Below are 22,117 nucleotides of genomic sequence, written 5' to 3'. Positions count from 1 at the left end.
GCACAGTGGCGCAATCATAGCTCACTGTAACCTCAAACTCCTGGGTGCAAAAGGTCATGATGTTTGCAACCAACTCAAACTGTTAGTAAGAAATAATAATAATACGGAGAGAGAGAAAAAGCAAATATGGTAAAATGTTAACAATTGGGAAACCTAGGTGAATGGCCAAAGTGTTCATTCCTGCAACTTTTCTGTATGTTTGAAAAAATCACACATGCTCCAGATTAGTGGCTTCGAAATTTTAACCATAACCCACAATAAAATATAAATTGTACACAGTAACCCAGTACACACACACATACATGTATAATTTAACAAATGCATATATATTAAATAAAAAGTTTCACCGGGTGTGGTGGCTCACGCCTGTAATCCCAGTACTTTGGGAGGCTGAGGCAGGCGAATCACGAGATCAGGAGTTCGAGACCAGCCTGGCCAACACAGTGAAACCCCATCTGTACTAAAACTACAAAAATTAGCCAGGCACGGTGGGGCAGTGCCTGTAGTCCCAGCTACTCTGGAGGCTGAGGCAGTAGAATCGCTTGAACCCAGGAAGCGGAGGTTGCAGTGAGCCAAGATCATGCCATTGCACTCCAGTCTGGGTGACACAGCGAGACTTCGTCTCAAAAAAAAAAAAAAGTTTCACAAAACAATACTTAGTCTTATAATATTACGTGATACTCTGTGACTTTTCTATTCTATAATTTTTTTCTTTTTTTTTCCAGACAGGGCCTTGCTCTGTCACCCAGGCTGGAGTGCAGTGGTATGAACACAGCTCACCACAGCCTCAACTTCCTGGGCTCAAGACATCCTCCCACATCAGTCTCCTGCATAGCTGGGACTATTGGTGCTCAACACCATGCTCAGGTAATTTTTTATTTTTTTTTGTAGAGATGGGGTCTCACTATGTTGCCCACACTGGTCTCAAACTACTGAGTTCAAGCGATCCTCCTGGCTCAGCTTCCCAAAGTGCTGGGATTATAGCCATGAGTCACTGTGCCCAGTCTGGTTTTTTAAAAATTTAAAACCCATTGAGTTAATGACCATTAATGGGCCGGGCGCGGTGGCTCACGCCTGTAATCCCAGCACTTTGGGAGGCCGAGGCGGGCGGATCACAAGGTCAGGAGATCGAGACCACGGTGAAACCCCCTCTCTACTAAAAATACAAAAAATTAGCCGGGCGCGGTTGTGGGCGCCTGTAGTCCCAGCTACTCGGGAGGCTGAGGCAGGAGAATGGCGTGAACCCGGGAGGCGGAGCTTGCAGTGAGCCGAGATCGCGCCACTGCACTCCAGCCTGGGCGACAGAGCGAGACTCCGTCTCAAAAAAAAAAAAAAAAAATGACCATTAATGGTTGAAACATCTGAATACACCTGTCCTCAGCAGTACTTTGTGCGACATTTCCAATACTTAGTATTACACAGAGACACAGCAGTGTCCCCATGAAGAAGTGACAGCTTGGCCGGGCATGGGGGCTCACACCTGTAATCCCAGCAGTTTGGGAGGCTGAGGCAGGCGGATCACCTGAGGTCAGGAGTTCGAGACCAGCCTGACCAACATGGAGCTAAAAATACAAAATTAGCCAGGTGTGGTGGCGCACGCCTGTAATCCCAGCTACTTGGGAGGCTGAAGCAGGAGAATCGCTTGAATCCAGGAAGCAGAGATTGTGGTGAGCCAAGATCACGCCACTGTACTCCAAGCTGGGCAACAAGAATGAAACTCCGTCTCAAAAAAAAAAAAAAAAAAAAAAAAAGTGACAGCTTGGTGCACCCTGAATTCATGTGAGTTTTCTTACTTCTTTTTTTTTTTTGAGACGGAGTCTTGCTCTGTTGCCCAGGCTGGAGTGCAGTAGTGCAATCTTGGCTCACCACCACCTCTGCCTCCCAGGTTCAAGCGATTCTTCTGCCTCAGGCTCCCAAGTAGCTGGAACTACAGGTGCATGACACAATGCCTGGCTAATTTTTGTATTTTTAGTAGAGATGGGGTTTCACTTCGTTGGCCAGGCTGGTCTCGAACTCCTGACCTCGTGATCCACCTGCCTCAGCCTCCCAAAGTGCTGGGATTACAGGTGTGAGCCACCACGCCCAGCCTTCATGTGGGTTTTCAAAACCCACCTCTTCAAATACAGAGAGGACATTAAAAAGATTACAATTTCCAGAATGTTGACAAATGCAGTCATAGCATGCAGTGTAGAGAACAGCTTGGGTTCCTGGGTGAGTGGTGAGCAGCATATGCACTTTTCTTGACTTGACTGCCTTACAGTCTGTCAGGAATCTCTGCCTGTTGTGACCAGCTTAGGATAGTTCTGCTGCAAACCACAGAGATGGGCACCGCAGGCCAGCAGAGCCAGCATTTGCAACTCAGCCTGCAAAGCCTTATTCTTGCAGCCTATGCTAAACGAGCTGCTGACGCTGAGGCAGACAGAACAGTCAAACACCATTTGTTCCCATCGCAACCCTGAGAAAAGCTGGGTTTGGTAGGGCCCCTAGGTGGGATTTGGTAGCACCACCCTCAGACACAGCATACCCGAGCCACGCATGCTTGCTGCAGGCCTGGCTGGCCTTTGCCCTTGCAGTCAAGCCTGGGGGAATATAGTTGGCCAACTCCCAACCTGAGAAATCTCTAAATCCCCTTTCCCAGCTACTGGCTGCCTCCTTCCCTCTTGGCCGTAGTGTGCAGCCCATAATAATTTCCACACCTAATGGAATCATCCAAGCTGGAGCCTCCCTGCCCCGCTCTCTGTGTCTTCCGGACATTCTTCCCACAAAACGCTAAGAAAAAAGGATTGTGTGGCCTCCTGGGAGATTCACAATGAATGTTAGCATATGAAAGACTCTGAAAAGTCCAGCAGTACAGAAACCGGTTTAACCTTTTTTTTTTTTTTAATCCTCGGACTTTACAAATTTATTTGTCCACAAACACACCCCCTGCTGCCCCTTTTTTCCCTACCCTGCCCTAAAGTTCCTTTGTGGCTAGGGCCAGCCCTGGGAATAACTGTGGAGTAAATGAACTGGATCTTTGTTTTAAACGCCTCCTAAAACATCTCAGACCCCAGGAACCACCGCCACCCTTTGTCTTAAGTCTCTCTCCCATCTCCTTTCTCTCACGTCCTGCCCACCTTCCTGAATCCTAGTGTTTCCAGGTCCCTGGAGAGGAGGAGGAGGATTGTGGTAGGAAACAAAGGACTTGGGTATAATGGGTTACCCCGCCAGGAGAACTCGGACGGCTCTTAACTACTTAGCCAATGGAAGTCTCTCTAATTCAGGCCTTGCAGGCACTGTTGCCTGGAAGATGGTGGGGTGGGGTGGGGTGGGGTGGGGTGGGATGGGGTGGGGAGGAGAGAGGAGAGGAGGGGAGGTGAGGGGAGGGGATGTGAAGCCCTAGAAGCTTCCGAGTCCTAGTCTTCCCACCCGAGGGCCCACGTTCATTCTTGGCCCACGTTCTTTTCCAATGGATGCCCGTGTGACAAGAGCAGAAATACATACCATCCTCCCCCTCGAGTGGCATGTCCCTGTGTTCTCCCTGGGGCCATCTCTGGAGGGAAACGGTTCATTTCACCCTCCACTGGGATTTTCACCTCTGCCCCCCATCCCGTCTCCTCTCCCCTTTCCACAAACACTCTCAAGCCCAGTTAAGCAAACTTTGCCCCTCTGGCCAGTCAGTCCATCTGCAGGCCAAACACCACGTGCTGGGCCACACTGGGCAGGAGACAAGAGGTGAGGAGAAACCAGGGCTGCCGGCCAGCGCCTCCCACCCCACGGGAGGAGAGGCTGTAGGACAGGGAGGCGTTGGCCAGCCCCCCAGTGGTGTTGGCCTCCTCCTCCACCAGGACCCTCGGGGCCAGCAGCTTGGAGAGGAGGCTGCTGAACCTGCTCACGGTGGTGGCCGCTGGTTCTGGGGACGGGCCTGGACTGGACGTGGTGAGGTTCAGCTCCTCGGGGTCCACACAGAGGCCATTGGAGGAGCGCCCGAAGGTCACTCGGCTGAGGTCCAGGCCGGCCACGGAGCCCGGGGAGGTGCACGGCACGTCGGTGACACGCCCGGAGCCCTCCATCCAGTCCCGCAGCCACTCCAGGCGGCAGTCGCAGCACCACGGGTTGCGGAAGAGGAAGAGGCGGCCCAGGAAGAAGCCGGGCTGGAAGGCGGCCCAGGCGAGCACGGTGAGGCGGTTGCTGTTGAGGTGCAGGGCGAGGAGGCCCGAGAGGTTCTGGAAGGCGCCCTCCTCCACGAAGGCGATGCTGTTGCGGTCCAGGTAGAGCAGCTCCAGCTCGGCCAAGTCAACGAACCAGGCGCGCGCCACGCGGTCCAGTGCGTTGCCCCCCAGGTTGAGCGTGCGCAGGCGCCGCAGGCCGCGGAAGGCGTCGGCCGGGAGCTCGGCCAGCAGGTTGTCGTTGAGCAGCAGATGCTCCAGGACGCCACAGTCACCGAAGGCGCCAGCGTGCACGGCACGGACGCGGTTGGCCTGCAGGCTGAGCGAGCGCAGGCGGCGCAGGCCCTGCAGCGAGCTGGAGGCCACCGCCTCGATGCGGCCGCGCTCCAGGTGCGCGTGCGTCAGGTTGGCCAGGCCCCGTAGCGCGCCCGGCACGCGGCGGAACAGGTTGTCGAAGGCGGCGAGCTCGCGCAGGGCCGGCAGTTCGGCCAGGAGGCGCTCGGGCACGCTGAAGAGGCGGCAGGCCGCTAAGTCCAGGCGGCGCAGGCGGCCGAGCGCCGCGAAGGTGCGCGCGTGCAGGTAGCGTAGATCGCCGTTGTGCGCCAGGCGCAGCTCAGCCAGGCGCGGCAGACCCTTGAAGGCGCCGGGCGTGATGAAGGACAGGTTGTTGTGGCGCAGCGACAGGCGGCGCAGGGACGGCAGCGTGCCGAAGGCCCGCTCGCCCAGGAAGCGCAGGCCGTTCCGGTCCAGGTCGATGGAGACCGCCTCGCACGGGAAGTCGTCCGGCACCCGCAGGAGGCCCGCGCGGTCGCAGCGCACTGAGCAGCCGCGCTCCACAGTGCTGCAGGCGCAGGCGGTGGGACAAGCCCGAGCGCAGGCCCCCACGGCCCGGGCTCTGGGCAGGCCGAGGACCACCACTGCGGGGACAGGGTGGTGGGGGGTCGGGAAGGAGGAGAAAAGAGAAAAAAGGAGCAACAGTCAGCCAAAGGTCACCCCAGGAAAAATCCTGCCTGCCCGGGCAGCGGGATGCAGGCCCTCCACCGAGTTATCCTGTGTCCGGCGCATGGCCTCTTCCCACCTCCGCGGCCTCACACGGGTTTATCCACCTAAGACACCCGCTCCTTTGCTTTCCAGTTACCTTAATCAGCAAAACCCAGCTGCAATCCCTGCAGCTGACCCCAGTCTAAACTCCCTCCTGCCTGTACCACCACTAGTGTGCTCCCAGTGTGGCAGGCCAGGTTTCACTAACGCAGGCCTCCTATAACAACTGTTTCAGCACTGACTGAATGGTTAAGTATTAAAAGCTGGCCGGTCGCAGTGGCTCATGCCTGTAATCCCAGCACTTTGGGAGGCCGAGGCGGGTGGATCACCTGAGCTCAGGAGTTCACACCAGCCTGAGCAACATGGTGAAACTCCGTCTCTACTAAAAATACAAAAATTAGCCGGGCGTGGTGATGGGCGCCTGTAATCCCACCTACTCGGGAGGCTGAAGCACGAGAATCCCTTGAACCCGGGAAGCGGAGGTTCCAGTGAGCTGAGATCACACCACTGCACTCTAGCCCGGGCGACAGAGTGAGACTCCGTATCAAAACTAAATAAATAATATTGCCCGCGACCACGTGTGTTGGTGGCGGTGGCGCGGGCAGAACCCAGGCTCCGCGGCTCGGGGCCTGCCCGGGCCTCTACTGCGGGGCGCCGGCAGAAGTGGGGGCGCCAGTAGTCACGGACCTCGCCAAGACAATGCAGGCTCCAGTGACCTTTTCCGTGCCTGTGCTCCAGCTGCCCCAAGGCCCTGATGGCCTCAGCCGTGGCTTTGCCTCTGAAGCCAGAGGTTCCTGAAATCCAGGAGTGTCCCGTAGCTCAAGAATCCCTGGAATCCCAGGAGCAGCGGGCCTGAGCCGCCCTTCTGGAGCGTTACCTCCGCAGCCTGCTGGCCATGGTGAATCGTAAGGTGAGCTTCACATTGCACGAGGGTGTGCGTGTGGCCACCCACTTTGGAGCCACTGACCTGGATGTGGCCAACTTCTACGTGTCACAGCTACAGACTCCCATAGGTATGCAAGCAGAGGCGCTGCTCTGATGTAGTGACATTATTTCATATACCTTCAAGCCATAAAGATATTGTTCACCTTTATGCTTGAGGCTAAGCCACTGTATCCCAGGTCTCCCAATGTTCCCGAGCCAGGAACTCTGGGTCCCATGGAGTTATGAGCTCCCTTGGAATTTTGAGCCAAGCTTTAAGGAAGTCTGGACTCCTGAGACCTCCTGAATCTAGTCAGTAAAATTCTGCAACTCTAAGAATTCTAAGATCCCATTGGAAGGAATGCTCTACCTTGCAGAACTCTGAATTCTACAGAAATATGGGCCTGATGCCATTTCCTGAAGACTGGGGCATCGGGGTGTGGTGATAAAGGAGGACAGACTTTACAGGGGGAAGTTGTTTATTAAAGAGGTTGCAAAGTTCAGCCACCCTGAAGATACTCCCCAGTGCTCCCCTCCTTCTAAAGAACCAGTTACCCCAGGAAAAAAAAAAAAAAAAAAATATATATATATATATATATATATAAGCCAGTGCCCTTATACAAAGACTGGAAGGTAACAAAAGCCCAAAAAGAGTTTTGCCCAGGCCTTTCCTGGGCCTTAAAGCATGACAAGATAATGAAATAATTCTTAACAGGACCCATTTAGGATTAAACAAGTTTTACTGGGGGTCTAAACTCCCCAGACCTCCACAAACAAGTTTATTGGGGGTCTGAAGGAACTCCCCAAACCTCCATGATTTAGCAGGAGACAAGATAAGGGTAGTCACCCCAGCACCTGGACCCATCTAGATTAAGTAAATTTACTGAGGCTCCAGAGGAAGGTCTTCAAAACTCAGATTTTAGTTACAGAGTAAAAGAAGTTAATCACTTATGCCTTTAGATGAATGCACACATACACGTGGACATATAGCTTAGAAGGTGTATAAACTCTGGGTCAGGTGCGGTGGCTCACGCCTGTAATCCCAGTACTTTGAGAGGCCAAGGTGGGCAGATCACCTGAGGTCAGGAGTTCGAGACTAGCCTGGCCAACATGTGTGAAACTCCGTCTGTACTAAAAGTACAAAAATTAGCCAGGCATGGTGGTGGGCACCTGTAATCCCAGCTACTCGGAAGGCTGAGGCAGGAGAATTGCTTGAACCTGGGAAGCAGAGGTTGCAGTGAGCTGAGATAGTGCCATTGCACTCCAGCCTGGGTGACAAGAGTGAAACTCCATCTCAAAAAAAAAAAAAAAAAGGCCGGGCGCGGTGGCTCAAGCCTGTAATCCCAGCACTTTGGGAGGCCGAGGCGGGTGGATCACGAGGTCAGGAGATCGAGACCATCCTGGCTAACATGGTGAAACCCCGTCTCTACTAAAAATACAAAAAACTAGCCGGGCGTGGTGGCGGGCGCCTGTAGTCCCAGCTACTCGGAGGCTGAGGCGGGAGAATGGCGTGAACCCGGGAGGCGGAGCTTGCAGTGAGCCGAGATCGCGCCACTGCACTCCAGCCTGGGCGACACAGCGAGACTCCGTCTCAAAAAAAAAAAAAAAAAAAAAAAAAAAAGAAGGTATATAAGCTCTGGAAAACTTTGTAATTTTGAGTTGGTCTGGAGATATTTTCCAGACCTTTTCCATGTAACCAGTTACAGAAATAAAAACTTCCTCCTTTCCCAGTTCATCTGCATCTCATTATTGGGCTGTGAGCAATAGCAACCCCACCCTCAGTTTGGTCAGGAAACACTAGAATGTGGCCTTGAGGGTTTGTTGTCTGCAGGCCCTGGGGCATCTCCGAGGGCATTGCTGTAGCTTACCCTCTAGACCTGCACTGCCCAATACAGTAGCCACTAGCCCCATGGGCTACTGAGCATTTGAAAAGTGGCTAACCCAAATTGAGATGTGCTATGCATATAGAAGACACACCAGATCTCAAAGACTTAAAAAGAGTAAAATACTGCATCAGTGATTTTTTTTTTTTTTTGAGACTGAGTCCTCATTCTGTCGCCAGGCTAGAGTACAATGGCGCTATCTCGGCTCACTGCAACCTCCACCTCCCAGGTTCAAGTGATTCTTCTGCCTCAGCCACCCAAGTAGCTGGGATTACAGGTATGTGCCACCACACCCAGCTAATTGGGTTTTGCCATGTTGGCCAGGCTGGTCTCAAACTCCTGACCTCAGTTGATCCGCCCACCTCGGTCTCCCAAAGTGCTGGGATTATAGGTGTGAGCCACCGCAACGAGCTGCATCAATGATTTTTATACTGATTACATGTTACAATGGTATTTTAGATATATTGGGTTAAATAAAATATTAAAATTAATGTTAACTGTTTCTTTTTACCTTTTTTAAATGTGACTGCTCAGAATTTTTAAACATGTGGCTTGTGTTATATTTCTGTTGGTGCTACTGTAGTTCCTCTCACCAGAAGAATTCAATTCCTGAACATCCCCATTGAGTAAATTATGCCTCAAGGAGGAGGGAGAATTAGGGAGCAGGAGATTGGGAATGAAAGAAAAGCCTATCAATTAATTTTTTTTCTTTAACAGTCACTAAAATTAAGCCAAAAGGACAGCATACTAAATAAAATCAATGACCTTCTTGCACATCTCAAAAGAATTAATTATAGACACTCTGCAGTTAAGTTCCGTTCACCAGTCCTTGCCTGCTAGAACCTTTTTTACATCATCATGGGAGAGTAAGTTGTTTATAAATTACTTTCGTTCTGAGCATTTGAATGGAGGATCAGATAAAGACTTCAAAACCCACCAGTAGGCTTGCCACCTGCAGCAAAGTAGAATGTCATGAGGCTGGGCACAGTGGCTCACGCCTGTGATCCCAGCACTTTGGGAAGCAGAGGTGGGTGGATCACCTAAGGTCAGGTGTTCGAGACTAGCCTGGCCAACATGGTGAAACCCTGTCTCTACTAAAAGTACAAAACTTAGCCGGGTGTGGTGGCATGCACCTGTAATCCCAGCTACTCGGGAGGCTGAGGAAGCAGAATTGCTTGAACCCGGGAGGAAGAGGTTGCAGTGAGCCGAGATTGCATCACTATACTCTAGCCTGGGTGACAGAGTGAGACTGTCTCAAAAAAAAAAAAAAAAAAAAGATAGAATGTCGTGGCCTGCTACCCTGTGGAAGCCAGAGGCCCCAAGCCCAATCTTGGGGACCAATGGAAAAGGCAGCATGGTAGATGCACAATGTTTATTTCATGATCAGGGGCAGCTCTATCTGAAATTCCTGCAGGAGAGCAAACAGTACCCCTCAGGAGGCTGAGGCAGGAGGATTACTTGAGCCCAGGAGTTCAGGGTTACAGAGAGCTATGATTGGACCACTGAACTCCAGCCTGGACAACAGAAAAAGACCTTGTCCCCCCAAAAAGTAATAAATTAAGTCGCTGGGCACGGTGGCTCGCGCCTGTAATCCCAGCACTTTGGGAGGCAGAGGCGGACAGATCACCTGAGGTCAGGAGTTCGAGACCAGCCTGGCCAACATGGTGAAACCCTGTCTGTACTAAAAATACAAAAATTAGCCAGGTGCAGTGGCGCATGCCTGTAACCCCAGCTACTCGGGAGGCTGATGCACAAGAATCGCTTGAACCCAGGAGGCAGAGGTTGCAGTGAGCCAAGATTGTACCACTGCACTCCAGCCTGGGTGATAGAGCAAGACTGCATCTAAAATAATTAATAATAATAATAATAAGTCAAGTAAATTATCAGAACTGACAGCAAAACTGTATTGGTTTGTTCAGTATGAAGACTAAGTATATGTTTAGTGAGCCAGAAAAGCAAGGCACCAAAAAAAAATTCTTTTAATAATAATATATGTGGATGAGTTATACTGCGATCATGGCAGAGTAGCTTCTATCAGACTAACATTCCCACTGCTATCTATGGTAGACTCTGGACAAAATATGTATATTTTTAAATTGTTTTAGCTGGGCGTGGTGGTTCACGCCTGTAATCCCAGCAGTTTGGGAGGCTGAAGTGGGCGGATCACTTGAGGTCAGGAGTTCAAGACTAGTCTGGCCAGCTGGGTGTGGTGGCTCCCACCTGTAATCCCAGCACTTTGGGAGGCCGAGGCAGGCGAATCACCTGAGGTCAGGAGTTCAAGACCAGTCTGGCCAACATGGCAAAACCCTGTCTCTACTAAAACTACAAAAAAAAAAAAAAAAAAAAATAGCTGGGCATGGTGGCGGGCACCTGTAATCCCAGCTGCTCGGGAGGCTGAGGCAGGAAAATCGCTTGAACCCGGGAGGTGGAGGTTGCAGTGAGCCAAGATCATGCCATTGCACTCCAGCTTGGACAACAAGAGCAAAAATCCATCTAAAAGAAAAACAAAACAAAAAAAAAACCAATCTGGCCACCAACATGGCGAAACCCTGTCTCTACTAAAACTACAAAAAAAAAAAAAAATTAGCCAGGCATGTTGGCAGGCACCTGTAATCTCAGCTACTCAGGAGGTTGAGGCAGGAAAATTGCTTGAACCTGGGTGGCAGAGGTTGCAGTGAGCCAGGATAGTGCCATTGCACTGCAGCCTGGGCTACAAGAGAGAAACTCTGTCTCAAAAAAAAAAAAATTGTTTTAAAGCCCCAGAGAACAACCAAAACAGGCAATCAGAGTTGATGCAACCCTTCAAAGAAGAGACACAAACTAGGTGAGATGTGCATCTAACTGATTTTTCCTCTCAAGACATTTTCTTTCTTTTTTTTTTTTGGGGGGCGGGGGGGACAAGGTCTCTTCTCTCTGTTGCCCACGCTGGAGTGCAGTGGTGCAGTCTCGGTTCACCACAGCCTTGACCTCCCTGGGCTAGGGTAATCCTCTCACCTGAGCCTCCCAAGTAGCTGGGACTACAAGTATGTATCACCATGCCCAGCTAATGTTTTGTAGAGACAAGGTGTCACTATGTTGCCGAGGCTGGTCTTGAACTCCTGACCTCAAGAGATCCTCCTGCCTCAGCCTCCCAAAGTGCTGGGATCACGGGCGTGAGCCTCTGGGCCCGGCTCTCTCAAGGCATTTTCAAGTCCACACAGCACATGGGGAGTGAAGCTAAAGGAGAAAGCAAGCTGAGCTGACAGCTTAGAGATCAGCATTTATAGCTGCCACAGTGGCTGGAAATTGAGGAGGGAAAACATGGAAAATAGGGAGCCTCAAAAGAGGAGCCACAAAGTTGGTATACAGGTTCCCCTTATGTCTTTGACTGAGTTCTGAAGGGCATATGTGTGGGATGACTCCAAGGAGCCCAAGGGGAAAGCAAGAACTAAACACCGAAAGACCTAAACACAGATTTTAGCAATTGCCCAGTGACAGGAGGCAGTTTAAGAGTTCAAGGTCCTGGCTGGGCGTGGTGGTTCAGGCCTATAATCCCAGAACTTTGGGAGGGCAAGGCAGGCAGATCACTTGAGGTCAGGAGTTTGAGACCAGCTTGGCCAACATGGTAAAACCTCATCTTTACTAAAAATACAAAAAAAATTAGCTGGGTGTGGTGACGGGCACCTGTAGTCCCAGCTACTCGGTGGGCAGGTAGTTGGGGCTACAGGTAGAATTGCAGTGAGCTGAGATCATGCCACCGCACTCTAGACTGGGCAACAGAGCAAGGCTCTGTCTTTAAAAAAAAAAAAAAAAAAAGTTCAAGGTACGCCAAGTTAGAGGAACTTGTCAAATACCTTGAGCTTTCCACTGAAACCCCAAAGGACCATGCCTCAGGAGTGAAGACCATTTCCCAGGACTAAGGGCAAAACTCAAGTAGGCCTACCCTTAAAAAGCCTAAAACCAAGCCTTTCAGGGATCAAGATGATCTGCCAGTAATTTAACTGAATGCCAGAACAAAATTCTACACTCTTCAACAGAAGACAAGAGAATCCAGAGTTTCTACCACTGCCATCCACAGTATCCAGTATACAACCAAATACTACTAGACATGTGAAGAAGCAGCAAACATGACACTTATCAAGAAGAAAAAAAAAAAAAACAGGCCGGGCGCGGTGGCTCACGCCTGTAATCCCAGCACTTTGGGAGGCCGAGGCGGGCAGATCACGAGGTCAGGAGATCGAGACCATCCTGGTTAACACAGTGAAACCCCGTCTGTACTAAAAATACAAAAAAATTAGCCGGGCGTAGTGGTGGGCGCCTGTAGTTCCAGCTACTCGGGAGGCTGAGGCAGGAGAATGGCGTGAACCCGGGAGGAGGAGCTTGCAGTGAGCTGAGATCACACCACTGCACTGCACTCCAGCCTGGGCGGCAGAGCGAGACTCTGTCTCAAAAAAACAAAAACAAAAACAAAAACAAACAGCAGAAGCGGATTCACAGACAACCTGCATGTTGGAATTACCAAGCAAAGATTTGCTATAAATATGTTAAGGAATTTACAGGAAAAGATGGGTATCATGGGCAAAGACATAGGAAATCTGAATTTTAGAAGAGGTATGGAAACTCTAAAAAGGAACCCAGTAGAAATCTTAGTACTGAAATAAGACAATAGCTAAAATTTTAAAAATTATTGAATAAGATATATAGCAGATTAGACACTGCAGAAGAAAATCTTCATAAACTTGAAGAGAGGCCAATAGTTATTCACCAAAGTGAAGCACAGAGAGAAAAAAAAAAAAAAGGACGGGGGGGAAAAAAGGACGGGGGGAAAAATTATCAGAGCCTCAATGACCTGTGGAACAATATCAAGCAATTAGACTAATATACATGTATGTGGAGTCTCAGAGGAGAGAAGATACAGAATATGGCTAAAAGATAATTGATGACAGTTTCCAAATTTGATTAAAACAAGAAGCTTAGCAAGCCCCAAGTAACATAAAACACATACACACACACACACACACACACACACACACACACACACACACGGCCCATCATAGCCAAACTGCTGAGAAACAAAGATAGAAAATTCTTAAAAGTATCCAAAACAAAAAGACATGTTACATAGGGTAAAAAACAGTAAAAGAGAATCACAGTTACGGTCTGAATGTTTATATCCGCCTTCCAAATTTATGTGTTGAAATTCTAACCCCCAAAGTGATGGTATTAGGAGATGGAGACTTTCAGAGGTGCTTAGGTCATGAGAGTGGATGATCAAGAATGGGATTAGTGGCCAGGCACAGTGGCCCATGCCTGTAATCCTAGCACTTTCAGAGGCCGAGGTGGGTGGATCGCTTGAGCCCAGGAGTTTGAGACCAGTCTGGGCAACATGGCAAAACCCTGTCTCTACCAAAAAATACAAAAATTAGCTATGTGTGGTGGCATAGTCCCAGCTACTTGGGAGGCTGAGGTGGGAGGATCGCTTGAGTCCCAGCTACTTGGGAGGCTGAGGTGGGAGGATCGCTTGAGCCCAGGATACAGAGGTTGCAGTAAGTGGAGATCATGCCACTGAATTCCTGCCTGGGCCACAGAGCCAGACCTTGTCTTTTAAAAAAAAAAAAAAAAAAAGGGATTAGTGCCCTTTAAGCACTGAATGAAAAGCAAAATCTGGCAACCTAGAATTCTGTCTCTCTCCAGTGAAAATATCTTCAGAAATGAAGGGCAATAGAGATACTTTCAGATAAACAAAATCTGAGAAAATTCTTCTCCAGCAGATCTTCTGCACAAAAAATGAAGACATTCTTCAGTCTGAAGGAAAATGCTGGTAGATGAAAATTAGGTCTACAGGAAGGAATAAAGAGTGATGAAAAAGCAATGGAAATGATAAAAGACTACTGGCTGGGCACGGTGGCTCACCCCTGTAATCCCAGCATTTTGGGAGGCCAGGGCGGGTGGATCACGAGGTCAGGAGGTCGAGACCATCCTAGCTAACAAGGTGAAACCCTGTCTCTACTAAAACTACAAAAATTAGCTGGGCATGGTGGCGGGCGCCTGTAGTCCCAGCTACTTGGGTGGCTGAGGCAGGAGAATGGCGTGAACCCGGGAGGTGGAGCTTGCAGTGAGCCAAGACTGCGCCACTGCACTCTAGCCTGGGCAACAGAGTGAGACTCCATCTCAAAAACAAAAACAAAAAAAAAAGAGTTGAATGGGCAAACAAATGATATAGCCATACAATGGAATATCACTCAGCAATCAAAAGGAATGACTATTGGACAGTTCGCAAAAAAAGATGTACAAATGGTCAAGAAACATGAAAAAATGCTTGGCCAGGCACGGAGGCTCACACCTGTAATCCCAGCACTTTGGGAGGATGAAGTGGGTGGATCACAAGATCAGGAGTTCAAGACCAGCCTGGCCAACATGGTGAAAGCCTGTCTCTAATGAAAATACAAAAATTAGGCGTGGTGGCCTGTACCTGTAATCCCAGCTACTTGGGAAACTGAGGCAGGATAATTGCTTGAACCCAGGAGGCAGAGGTTGCAGTGAGCTGAGATCGCACTACTGCACTCCAGCCTGGATGACAGAGTGAGCCTCTGTCTCAGGAAAAAAAGAAAAAAGAAAAAATGTTCAACATCACTAATGATCAGGGAAATGCAAATCAAAACCATAATGCAAAACCACCTTGCTCCTGCAAGAATGGCCATAATCAATAAATCAAAAAATAGTAGATGTTGGTGTGGATGTGGTGAACAGGGAACACTTCTACACTGCTGGTGGGAATGTAAACTGGTACAACCACTATGGAAAACAGTGTGGAGATTCCTTAAATAACTAAAAGTAGAACCATTTGATCCAGCAATCCCACTACTGGGTGTCTACCCAGAGGAAAAGAAGTCATTATATGAAAAAGATACTTGCACACACATGTTTATAGCAGCATAATTCGCAATTGCACAAATATGGAACCAGCCCAAATGTCCATCAGTTAACAAGTGGATAAAGAAACTGTGGTATATATATGTGATGGAATACTACCCCGCCATAAAAAGGAATAAATTAATGGCATTCACAGCAACCTGGATGGGATTGGAGACTATTATTCTAAGTGAAGTAACTGAGGAATGGAAAACCGAACACCATATGTTCTCACTCATAAGTGAGAGCTAAGCTATGAGGATGCAAAGGCATGAGAATGATACAATGGATTTTGGGGACTCAGAGGGAAAGGGTGGGAGGGGGGTGAGGGATAAGACTATAATTTGGTTTCAGTGTTTGTTGCTCAGGTGATGAGTGCACCAAAATATCACAAATCACCACTAAAGAACTTCCTCATGTAAGCAAATACCACCTGTTCCCAAAAAACCTATGGAAATTTTAAAAAATGAAAGAGAAAAAAATAATGTTAAAATTGCCAAAAAAAGGAATAACTATTGATACCTACAACATGGATGAATCGTGATAATTCTGCCGAGTGAAAGGAGCCAGACCAAAAAAAGAAAGAGTATATATTGTGTGATTCCACTTACATAAAATTCTAGAAACTGCAAACTAATCTATAGTAACAGAAAGATCAGGGGTCGCCTGGGGATGAGTAGGGAGGCAGAGAAGGGTAGGAGGGAGAGGTTATAATGGGGCATGATTCTTGGGGGTGATGGATATGTTCATTATCTTGATTGTGGTGATAGTTTCATGAGGATACACTTTAAATATTAATTGTATGTATGTAGGTATGTCTTATATATATGACTGTACAGAATGTAAAAATAACTCCTACAAATGAATAATGAAAAGACAAGTAAAAATGGGTGATTGCTTTCACTTTGCCAGTGAAGAAGAAGAAGAAAATTTTTAAAAATTTATTTTAAAAAATGGATAAAAGACTTGAATGCTTGACAAAAGAATAGGCCGGGTGCGGTGGCTCACGCCTGTAATCCCAGCACTTTGGGAGGCCGAGGTGGGCAGATCACCTGAGGTCAGGGGTTCGAGAACAGCCCAGCCAACATGGCAAAACCCCATCTCTGCTAAAAATACAAAAATTAGCCAGACATGGTAGAGGGTGCCTGTAATCCCAGCTACTCAGGAGACTGAGGCAGGAGAATCACTTGAACCCAGGAGGCAGAGGCCGCAGTGAGCTGAGATGGCACCACCGCACTCCATCCTGGGTGACAGAGTGAAACCTTGTCTCGAGAAAAAAAAAAAAATAGAATATATTACATGGCCATTAAGCACATGAAAAGGTGCTCAGCGTCATTAGGCATCAGAGAAATGCAAATTAAAACTACACATTTACTAGAATGCTAAAATTCAAAAGACTGATAACCCCAGATGTTGATGAGGATGGAGAACAACTAGATTCTTTCTCATAGTTGATGGGAGTGTAAAATAGTTCCATAGCTTTGTAAAACTTTGGCAATATCTATTAAAGCTAAACATATGCCTGTCATGTGATTCAGCAATTCCACTCCTAAGTATTTGCCCAAGAAAAATGAAAAAAAAAAAAAAAAAAAAAGTCCACAAAGAGACTATAGAAGAATGTTCATAAAGGCTAATTTATAATTGATAAAAAGTAGAAATTACCCAACAGTAGAATGGAGAAATAAATTATAATTTATTTGTAGAGTAGAATACTACTCAGCAATAAAAGGAACAAACTACAAGCAATAAAAACATGTTAAAAGAAACTTGACACAAAAGAAACATACTATACAATGACATTTTTTTTCTTTTTTTTTTTTTTCAAAGATGGAGTATCACTCTGTCACCCAGGTTGGAGTATAGTGGTGCAATCTCACCTCACTGCAACCTCTGCCTCCTGGGTTCAAGCAATTCTCCTGCCTCAGCCTCCCGAGTAGCTGGGATTACAGGCACACACCACCATGCCTGGCTAATTTTTGTACTCTTAGTAGAGACGAGGTTTCACCATGTTGGCCAGCCTGGTCTCAAACACCTGACCTCATGATCCACCCTCCTCAGCCTCCTGAAGTGCTGGCATTACAGGCACCCACCACCACACCCAGATAATTTTTGTATTTTTAGTAGAGATGGGGTTTCACCATGTTGGTCATGCTGGTCTCGAATTCCTGACCTCAGGAGATCTACCTGCCTCGGCCCCCCAAAGTGCTGGGATTACAGGCGTAAGCCACTGCACACAGCCTATATGATAACATTTACATGCAGTCCTAGAACAGAGCTGCTGGGAGTGGCTCGGGGCAGCTCAACAGAACAAGACCTACAGATGGAAGCAACCCCAAATGACAGCAAATATCTACAGGACGTAGTTTAGGTACTGTGGTAACATATGTTATCTGGGTAATAAGAACATGTATAATACTACTCAAATTAACTAAATTGTATGGGTTTCTTTTGCTCTTATAACAATGAGCTTTTTGTTGTCGTTGGTGGTGGTGTTGTTTTTTGAGATGGAGTCTCGCTCTGTTGCCCACGCTGGGGTGCAGTGGCGCCATCTTGGCTCACTGCAACCTCCACCTCTTGGGTTCAAGTGATTCTCCTGCCTCAGCCTCCCAAGTAGCTGGGACTACAGGCACCTGCCACCACACCTGGCTAATTTTTTTGTATTTTTGGTAGAGGCGGGGTTTCACCATGTTAGCCAGGCTAGTCTTGAACACCTGACTTCAGGTGATCCGCCCACTTTGGTCTCCCAAACTCCTGGGATTACAGGCATGAGCCGCCGCACCTGGCCAACAACCAGCTTTTTTTTTTTATATGGAGTCTCGCTCTGTCGCCCAGGCTGGAGTGCAGTGGCACGATCTCAGCTCACTGCAAGCTCCGCCTCCCAGGTTCACGCCATTCTCCTGCCTCAGCCTCCCAAGTAGCTGGGACTACTGGCGCCCGCCACCACGCCTGGCTAATTTTTTATATTTTTAGTAGAGACGGGGTTTCACCATGTCAGCCAGGATGGTCTCAATCTCCTGACCTCATGAGCCACCCGCCTTGGCCTCCCAAAGTGCTGGGGTTACAGGTGTGAGCCACCGCGCCTGGCCCAACAACCAGCTTTTAATAAGAATTTGCTTAGGGCCGGGCGTGGTGGCTCATGCCTATAATCCCAGCACTTTGGGAGGCTGAGGTGGGTGGATCTCTTGAGGTCAGGAGTTTGAGACCAGCCTGGCCAACATGGTGAAACCCCATCTCTACTAAAAATACAAAAATTAGTTGGGCATGGTGGCATGCACCTGTAGTCCCAGCTCCTTGTGGGGAGGGGGACTGAGGCAGGAGAATCACTTGAATCCGGGTGGCAGAGGCTGCAGTGAGCCAAGATCATACAACTGCACTCCAGCCTGGGCAATAGAGTGAGACTCCGTCTCAAAAAGAATTTGCTCAGGGCTGAGCTTGCTATGGACATTATTCCATTTAATATGACAGCCATACAAGATAAGGATTATTCTTCTCTTCTCATGAAAGAGGAAACTGAGGTTCAGGGCGGTTAAATGATGCCAACCTTTGTTTGTTTTTCACTATACTGTACTATCTCACACCCCACACACCTAGCCTTTCTGAACTTTCATTGCTTTAACTGTAAACTGAAGAAACTGCATACTATGGTTTGAATATGTCCTCCTGAGTTCACGTGTTGGAGACTTAAACCCCACTGCAATCATGTTGAGAGGTGGGCTCTTTAAGAGGTGGTTAGGTCATGAGGCCTCTGCTCTCATGAATGGATTAATGTCATTATTGCAAAAGTAGATTTGTTATAAAAGCAGGTTCAGCCCCCTCTTGCTCTCTCACACTTCCACCTTCCGCCATGGGATGGCGCTGCATGAAGGCTTTTACTTGATGTGAGCCCCTCAATCCTAGACTTCCCAACCTCCAGAACTGTAAGAAGTAAGTATCTGTTCTTTATAAATTGCCCAGTCTCTAGTACTGTTACAGCAGCATGAAATAGACTAAGACACTGCACATCCTGGTCTTTGAGAGACCTTGTTGCTTTCATTTGCCACAGTCTGACAGCAGGTGTTGCCAACCACTGCCTCTAAGAAAAAATACCCCACTCAGAGTTCCATGTGTCTCTGCCACCTCCTCCCAGCCACAGCTGTTTGCACCACAGATGAACACTTTGACCTAAACAGAGCTAATTAGATTCATTCCTTCTCCGTGAAAATGGAATAGGCACTGAATGACTGGTCAGTAAGGTCATGTGAACACCAACCTGTCTAGCTTTGGGGCTGGGGTTTGTACCAAAGCCATGTGCAGGTCAAAGTTATGGGGGAGCAGGAGCAAAGGGCAAGGTGAAGAAGCTGGTGTATTATCTTAATCAGTTCAGGCTGCCGTAACACACTATCGTAGACTTGGTGGCTTACAAACAACAGAAATTGATTTCTCACAGTTCTGGAGGCTGGAAAATCCAAGAGCAAGGCAGATTCTGTGTCTGCCGAGGGCCCACTTCTTGGCTTATAGACAGTTGTCTTCTCACTGTGTCCTCACATGGTGGAGCTCTCTGAAACCTTTTTTTTTTTTTTTTTTTTTGAGACAGAGTTTCATTCTTGTTGCCCAAGCTAGAGGGCAATGGCATGATCTCGGCTCACTGCAACCTCCGCCTCCCGGGTTCAAGCGATTCTCCTGCCTCAGCCTCCTGAGTAGCAGGGATTACAGGCATGCGCCACCATGCCCAGCTAATTTTGTATTTTTAATAGAGACGGGGTTTCACCATGTTGCCCAGGCTGGTGTGAACTCCTGAGCTCAGGTGATCTGCCCACCTCAGCCTCCCAAAGTGCTGGGATTACTGGCATGAGCCACCGAGCCTGGCCTCTGAGGCCTCTTTTATGAGGGCACTAATTCCATTTGTGAGGGTTACACTCTCAGGACCTAATCCCCTCCTAAAGGCCCCACCTCCTAATACCATCATCTTGGAGAGTTGGATTCAATATATGAATTGGGTGGGGAATGAGGGTCACAAACATTCAGACCATAGCATGTGTTCTGGCTCCCCAGCACCATTTAAGCACTCTTTCTACATTTAGGGAATTTCCAACATCGTAAGTCCTGCCTCCTCACGATGGAAGCCAGAAACTTTCTTTCTCGACTCCCTTTGCAGTTAGGGCTCAGGCATGTGACATAGCCTTGTCAATCAGACACCCAGTGAGACTTGGATTCAGAAGTAGGTACCAGGCAGAAACCAATGTCTGGCCAGAATGGTGGCAGGGGCTTTTAGGCTTGCATTTCTGGCACCCAGTACCCAACATGATTCCCTGGAGCTGCCAGGTATGGCCACCAATGGCAGTGACCACAGGGTTTTTGCTGGAGCTGGGCACTTCCTGGTTTGGGCATTGCTCTGGGCAGTGTGGCCTCTAGTAGGAAGCCTGAGAATACCTAATGTCCCTAAGTAAACTCCTTGACTTCGACGACCTAAAGTAGATGCTTTGCAACAAGAGTCCTGAGCAATATCCTGAATCAGACAGGCTCCATTAATCTCTCTAGAACCATCTCCCTCTTCCTGGCCTCTCCTCTTTTCCTGAAGAACTACGTGATGCAATGGCAGGATCTTGGCTCACTGCAACCTCCACCTCCCAGGTTCAAGCGATTCTCCTGCCTAGTCTCCCAAGTAGCTGGAACTACTGGCATGCACCACCATGCCCAACTAATTTTTGTATCTTTAGTAGAGACGGGGTTCCACCATGTTGACCAGGCTGGTCTTGAACCATCTGGTCAAGTGATCTGCTCTCCTCAGCTTCCCAAAGTGCTGGGATTACAGGCATGAGCCACTGCACCCGGCCAGTGACCTCTTCACCTTAGCAGAGAAAACAACTCAAATTCAGGACCATGCAGCACCCCTCAACCAAAAGGAAACTGCTCCCCATTCACTGACAGGAAATACATAACATCAAATCAAACACTGTTTAGGACATCCCTGGTTTTGCTGAATCCAAATGAAAAAATAGCCTCTCCCGGAATCAGCAGTGAGCATTCCAAAAACAAGTCTCCTTGGCTATTCAGAGCTGAGTTCCATGGGAATACCTTGGCCAGAAAAACATTTACCAAATTAAAAATAAAGATTACAGTTTGTGAAAAGAGAAGGTGAAACTCATTTGGCAGTTGCTTAGCAATTTCTCTTCTTGCACCAGTATTTTGGGTAAGGATCCATCTGGAAATTGGAAAAAGGCTTCAGTGCTTTTTATCCCAGTGTGAGGTAGGGAGGGGAAGATGAGAAACAAATGTAGCAGGACTGCCCTGGGCTCATGACAGGTCCCTACTCAGCCAGCCTCTGTCATCACTCCGGGATTCACATGCAAGGCTTTCCAGAACATTCGGTCTTAAAATACTCACCCCGAGGGCACAGCCTCTTGACCTAGTTCTCTCATAAACTCTGAGGACACTAACTCTCATCCCTGTTCTCTCATACTGCTTAAAAAAAAAAAAAAAGAAAAATCCTCAGGCTGGGCGCAGTGACTCACGCCTGTAATCCCAGCACTTTGGGAGGCCGAGGCAGGTGGATCACCTGAGGTCAGGAGTTCAAGACCAGCCTGACCAACATGGTGAAACCCTGTCTTCACTAAAAATACAAAAAATTAGCCAGGTGTGGTGGTGGTCGCCTGTAATCCCAGCTACTCAGGAGGCTGAGGCAGGAGAATCACTTGAATCCAGGAGGTAGAGGTTGTAGTGAGCCGCGATCGCACCACTGCACTCCAGCCTGAGCGACAGAGTGAGACTCCGTCTCAAAAAAACAAAAAACAAACAAAAAAAACTCAGACAACCTCTCTCAGTTTCCTCATCTGTAATGTGTAGACAGTTATGGGGGACCGATGTGTCTTGTTGCTTGACATAGCTGTGAAAACACTGGCCCAAGCCAGGTGTGGGCTCTATGAACCATTCTTGTCACAGGATTAAACCTCATCAAGGCACAAATCCTTCAAAGACCATGCAGAGGCCAGGTGCAGTGGCTCATGCCTGTGATCCCAGCACTTTGGGAAGCCAAGATGGGAGGATCATTTGAGCCCAGAAGTTCAAGATGGGCCTGGGCAACATGGCAAGACCTCATCTCTACAAAAAATACGAAAATTAGCCAGGTATGATGATGCACACCTGTACTCCTAGCTACTTGGGAGGCTGAGGTGGGAAGATTGCTTGAGCTGGGGAGGTCGAGGCTGCAGTGAGCTGTACCTGTGACACTGCACTCCAACCTAGGCGACAGAGTGA

The 22,117-nt window shown here is 48.4% G+C and overlaps 1 pseudogene; it reads left to right on the top strand.

Annotated features, from left to right (window-relative positions):
- The first annotated feature begins 5,888 nt into the window (after positions 1–5,888).
- LOC716373 (gem-associated protein 7-like) lies at positions 5,889–7,734 on the top strand (annotated as a pseudogene).
- Positions 7,735–22,117: the final 14,383 nt, after the last annotated feature.

Source organism: Macaca mulatta, chromosome X (assembly GCF_049350105.2).
Source record: "Macaca mulatta isolate MMU2019108-1 chromosome X, T2T-MMU8v2.0, whole genome shotgun sequence".
Lineage (NCBI taxonomy): Eukaryota > Metazoa > Chordata > Mammalia > Primates > Cercopithecidae > Macaca > Macaca mulatta.
The sequence above is the reverse complement of the archived record's forward strand: the minus strand, read 5'-3'. Positions and strand labels throughout refer to the sequence as shown.